Source organism: Pollicipes pollicipes, unplaced genomic scaffold (assembly GCF_011947565.3).
Source record: "Pollicipes pollicipes isolate AB1234 unplaced genomic scaffold, Ppol_2.1 Scaffold_4881;HRSCAF=5763_pilon_pilon_pilon, whole genome shotgun sequence".
NCBI classification, from domain to species: domain Eukaryota; kingdom Metazoa; phylum Arthropoda; class Thecostraca; order Pollicipedomorpha; family Pollicipedidae; genus Pollicipes; species Pollicipes pollicipes.
Window position 1 is genome coordinate 49011494 of NW_023596576.1, and position 5997 is coordinate 49017490.

Consider the following 5997-nt stretch of genomic DNA (forward strand, 5'->3'; position numbering starts at 1 on the left):
TTTACTTGCAGCCTGAGCGGCTCTTTGAACTAATATAGAGACACGCAATGTTCACCTAGTAGATAGGCATCTACACTCCGGCAAACAGGTTGCATTTATATGCATGGCGTTATTTGTGTACTCGGCCCATGCTGGATTTTAGAATGCCGTTAACTGTAGTGTACAGTGGCTGGTAAAGCCGCCAGACAAAGCAAACGTTTTTATCCTGCTGCCGCCGGCGCGACGTTGGAAATCGGTGGCGATGGCGTTGTCCGCGGCGTCTGGCAGGTGTTAGATGTCGACATAACCCATTGTTCAATTCTGACGTCAATATTGCATGCGCCGGCACATTGTTGTGGCACTGCACGCGACATTGCTGATCGATCCGTGTTGCCGATGCAGCCAGCCGACTGCCCATAACGCTCAGACATCCTGTTAGAGGCGGTCTAACGGACATATGCGGACACGGCAACGGAACGCTTGTTACGTGACAGAATTATGTCCCCTGCGATAACGGTGAACTTTTCTTAGCAAAATCAGAGCTGACTTACAGTCACTAGCAAGAGGTTTAATGACGCATTTTGTTCTACTCTGAGTTTGGGTGCCCGAAAAGTAACTACGCATGGTTGGAAGCGGTGGCTGCATGCCGGCAGTCTGAAATATTTCCTGTTCTAAACTAAAGAGGTTGATTCGTGGCCTGAACTGAGTCAGAAATTGGTGACCAACATGTCAGATGCACTTATTCAAATACCGCACTGGGAGACACATCACTGTCAACAGATGTCATTACAGCACACTTCTGATCCCGTAGGTAGGCCAAGCAAGGTCATCAAATGATCCATGTTAGCAAAGCTGAAAGCAGGTTGTTCCAGACTTTTCGTAGCGTGCAGCATCTTCGTGTGTGCGGGGCTGCCTTGTCCACTCGTGCCCCACTGCAGCGGTCTCATCGGACCTCACCTGGAGGCGGGCTGCCGGGCGGGCACCTGGCGTGCTCTGGCCGGCGCCGGCTCCGAGGCGGCGACAGCGGCGGCGGCGCGCACCGAGCCGCGGCTCGTACCGCGGCTCGGACCGCGGCTGGGGCTGCGGGCGGGACCGCGGCTGGAGCCGCGGGCGGGCGCGGCCGGGCGGCCACCGCTGGCCACCGGGCTGGGCTTCCTGGGCGCGCCGCTGGCCGCGTCCTGGCAGGTCTCCACGTTCCGGGGCCAATCGCAGGTCAGAAGACCGGGGCTGAAAGCGGAGCGTGAGACTGAGCGAGTCGGCCGGGCGGCGGCGACGACTCGGCTGAGTACGAGTCAGCTGAGTACGAGTCAGCTGGCGGGCCAGCGCTGAAATATGATCCGATCAGCGAACGACAGCTGGCCGCAAGTCAGCGGGCTGTTGTCTGCTGGGCGGCGCAATGCAGGCCAGGGACGGCTGAATGTCACCTATCGGTGCTAATAAATGCCGAACATGCCCGCTTGCATTGACTGTCTGTTTAGTGCACAGACATTAATCTGTGAAAGCATAAACATCCTGGCGCCGTATGCCGCTCCGTGCCGCGAGCCCTTGAATTCCTCAAGTTCCTTGCATAGTCATGAAACACTTAGTTCCCATGGCACGGCAGGTGGTACTTGCCTGTTCATTAATTCGACAGTCAACTCGCCGCGCCACTCACCTGTATACGAGTCCGTCGGAGCAGAACTCCTCGAGCGCCCCGCTGAACACACACACGTAGTATCTAGAGCAGTCTGTAGGATGGGGATAGTATCCGAATTCTTCGGGGCAGTCAAAGTCTTCAGACGCCTTGCGCCCTCCAGAAAACCCTCTAAACTCCTCCGCTGACGCGCCTGAAAAAATGGCAGCTCACTTAGCGGCATGCAATCAGAATTAGTACAGCAAGGCCACACCCTGTCGTTGCAGGAAGGGACTGGCGGCGATAGGGGGGAGAGGGGGGGGGGGGGCACAGCCAATGCCACGCCCGAGCGCCCTGCTCTTGGACGCGGCAGAGGTAGTGTGGTCACGACCCGACGCGATAAACGCCGCTCGTTTCAGGGTCGTCATCAGCAGGCTTTCAGGGCATGCGTGCCGTCCGTCGCACTTGGCGGTTCAGTGCGGGTGCAAGGCCGTTCACCAGCCAGCAGCCAGTGCTCAAACAAGCGCCGTTTAAGCTGACAACCGGTCGGCGCTGTTTTCATGCGCAATTTCTCATCACAGTGCGTTGTTCTTCCAAGCGGACGATTTACTCGCATTTTCATTCGTTGCCTAAGCATGTAGATTGGTTCGTCACAGCTGGGATATGTTAATAAACTCGGCAGTATTTTTGCGGGTTTGCTCGTGGACCAAATACTCCGGAGCCAGCTCACGGCCAACCGCTCGTTTGCCGTGGGAAACTCGTCCTGCAGGGCACCGTCGTTTTTCCTCCATTGTTTCTCCGGGAGTTGATGCGGGCGTTTTCCTGGCCCTGGCCAGCACAGAGTGGGGCGTTCCGCGGTGCCGACAGCGCCCTCACGCGCCGCTGCTGTCGGCGCCGTCTTCGGACCTTGAGACGCGCTGTACCCAGCCACCGTGCGCGCCTTTATCCCGTCCGGCTCATGGGAGCCGCCGTCCACGGGCCGTGCGTGTGCGCCAGCGCCGGCTCGTTTTTCCCCGCACCGTCCATTGAGCGTGCGCCATTGTTGCAGAGCGCGGCCGTCATCCCGCCGTCGGCCGGCCGGGACGTGCCGGCCGACCGCCGGCGGCCGCCGCCTCCGACCCGACCCTGACCTCTGACCTGACGCGACCGCCGCCGCGCCGGCTGGCGCACGGCCGCCGGGCCCGCGCCGCCGCGGGCCGGATCGGCTGGCGGCTCCGGCGGTCCGGCACCGCGACCTTGGACCTGACCCGCTCCGGTGTGACGCTGGCGGCCACCAGCGACCGGTCGGGCGCGGCGGGAACGGCTGACGAGCACAGCACCGATGGCAAACGGTCCGCATCCATGACCAGCGGCCGTGTAAGGATATCACTTAAGCTGTTCTGATTTTTAGGAATGCTGACCTGGCTAATTATATAACCACAGATGTGTGCGCCACTCTACGCCCATTTTTGGACATCACCTCGGGTTATTTCGTCCCGAGAGGGTTCGCTTAAGGCATTCAGAGGCAGGTTTTGACGCATGATCACACATTTGACGCGTCACTCGGCAATTAAACGACCAAGCGGCGTTCCAAGTATTGACAACACAATGCATTGCGCGAACAGCAGGTGTTTTCATGAATGACTCTTTCCACACGTTTTGCGAATATTCCGCACGGAATGCTATAGGCTCTTGGAAATGTGTCGGAAAATCGTGATGGAATGTTCACCGCCTTTGCTATTGACGCAATTTCCGTGTGAGCACCTGGAGCGAATTACAGAAATATTTGTAGGTGAAAGTATCTTGGTGTTCATTACCGAGTAGAGATTCAGATCTCATACACAGATTGCTAAAACTTTTTTTTTTTAAATCGACAGCAATGGGTACTCTTTGTGGAAACGGTTAAAGATATACTTGATGACAATCACGATGGCAGATGTTTCACCTCACAGTAAAAATAGTACTAACGGATGGTGCCATCTAATTTGCAGTGGCCACCAGTTAATGTTCCACTTCCCTCGCGCTGAGTCAGAGGATGTCGTAGCACCGGCACAACGACGGACGCCTGCGACGACAGACGACCACGCAGCGGGCTGTCCGGCCAGAGTGCCCTGTCATGATTGGCCTAGTGGCATCAGCACCATTTGGTGGCTGCCGAGCCCGAACGCCGGCTGCGTGTTCGGCCAGCGGCGTGTCCGGCGCAGTCGGCAGTCCGCGCGCGGCTCTGACTTCGCCAGACAGCTCGGCCGCGCGGTCGCCCGCGCGCCACCGTCGCCAGGATGCGCCGTTCGCCGCTTCAGTGGCGTTGTGTGGTCGGCTCATGGGCAGACTCGCGGGGCAGCGTACCTCCCTCCTCTACGGCCGTCGGGGGCACCACGCCACGCCGCTGACCACGTGACTCGGGCTGCAAGCGACAGGAGTGTCCAGCCTCCCGACGGGGACTGCGATGCCGCAGAGTGGCTAACGTGGTGACCACGATGCCGCAGAGCACCTAGCGCGGTGACTACGATGCCGCAGGGCGGCTAGCGCGGTGACCGCTGCCTGCAGTCGGCGCCTACAGAGGACGGCCGGCGCGCGGGCCGCCGCCGCCCGCTGCGGCCGCGTTACGTCACGACACGCAGGTCGCGGTCTGACCGGGCCGGTGGCCGGCGGGGATGATCGGCCGCCACCTCAGCGAGGGGGCGACAGGTCCCCGCGGCGCCTGCGAGGCCGACCCGACAGAGTCATTACGCCGCGATCGGCAGGATTTTTACGGATTATCTGTGGCGGTAGGTGAGTCAGCGCCGATGATTGGCTGATAAACCGCGTGTGTATTAGGTATTGCTACACGTGCTCGGGGCTGACATTACCATAGGCAGCCTTGTGTCAGCTTAATCAAGCATGGAGATTACACGGTCGCAGGATAAAGGCCGGCCGGCGCGAGTGATCGAGGCGTTCGTGGATCTGTAACCCATTTAGCGGCCCGTATCAATCTTAACGAGTACATGGCACCGCCGTGGGTATCAATCCGACGTCAGATCGCCGTCGGCCGGACCCAAGTGGGCGGCGTCTCTGTGTCCGCGTGCACGCGGTCGATTTCCCCGATCCATTGCAAAACGGCGATGATGTATCCGCGACTGGACGGCGCGGTGTCGGCGTCAGTTCCGCAAGAGTTCGTGACCGCAGTCGGCAGCCGTTGGCCGGAGCGGTCACGGCGCCGGGCCGGCCGGCCCACCGCCGGCGCCGGCCGCGACGGGGCGTGCGTCGTGCCCACACCGGCGTGAGGGTGGCCGCCGCCGCACGCGTCGGCGTCGGTTACGTCACCGCTGCGCGCCGGCCGACGGACCGGCACCCCCGGCGCGGCGATCGGGCGCCGGCCCGGGGCGTGACACGGCCGAGCTCCGGGCGCGGAGGAGCCCCAGCGCCGGCTCGGCGACCGCATTGTGTCTGGCGTCGACCGCGGCCGCCGTAGCGGGCGGCGCGGCGGCCGCGATGCGCAGATAGGCGGCACGTGACCGACGGCGCGTGGCGCGTCTCAGACCTCGCCGCCCGGGGAAGGGGGCGCGCCGCCGGTCACCTGGGCGGCGGCGCCCGGCGTGCGGCCCGGCCTACAGACGCGAGGACGGCCGCTCTCCAGAAGATGCATGGCATGATAGCGGGCTGATATATTGCCGGGAAAACTCGACGCGGCCATACGCTTGGCGAAGGCGGAGTTCGGCGATGGGGCGACTGTGTGTGCGCCACGCTTGGATGATCATGAAACCCTCAGGTGACACGCGAATAGCTGCTTAAGAGTGCGTGTCTGTCAGGGATGTGATAGAGGTCTCTGCGCAGTCACACACGAATATAAGTAGCCATACACCGGCCTGATCTTACGTTAGATTATCATGGTGGCTCTTATCTGGTGGGAGCCAACTGGGATGCGCGCACAGCAGTGGTTGGGACACGAATAACCAGTTTACCTGGAGAAATATGTTTCCGCTAACCCACTCAAAAATTTGCGCCTTATTTCACGCGTTAACCATGCGTGGCAAGACTACGTCACACAAATTGGCAGCAGCCCTGTTTGGTGTCGATAGGCAGATAGCAAAACGCAGCGACACATTTGGTGGTGTCTTGCTCAATCCGTTCCCAGAGACCCACCGCCTTCGTATATGGCCTGCCCCGTGATTGGCCTGGGCTCCTCCGTTGGCCTTGGTGCCTGGACAAAGGTGCGCCTCCATGCAGCTGAGTGTGTGCCTGTGTAATGGTCACGCGAGCGCGCCACCGGTGCGATCGATGGTCTACTTCGCCGCCCACTGGCCGCGCCGTGAACGTCATCCGTCAAACCGAGACGTCACCACGCCCCATCGGGCCGCGGCACGCGCTCCGGACGGCGCGAGGCGGTCGTAACGCGCTAAAGAAGCTGTCATTGGGCTTTTCACCGACAATTTGCCGGACCATATGGC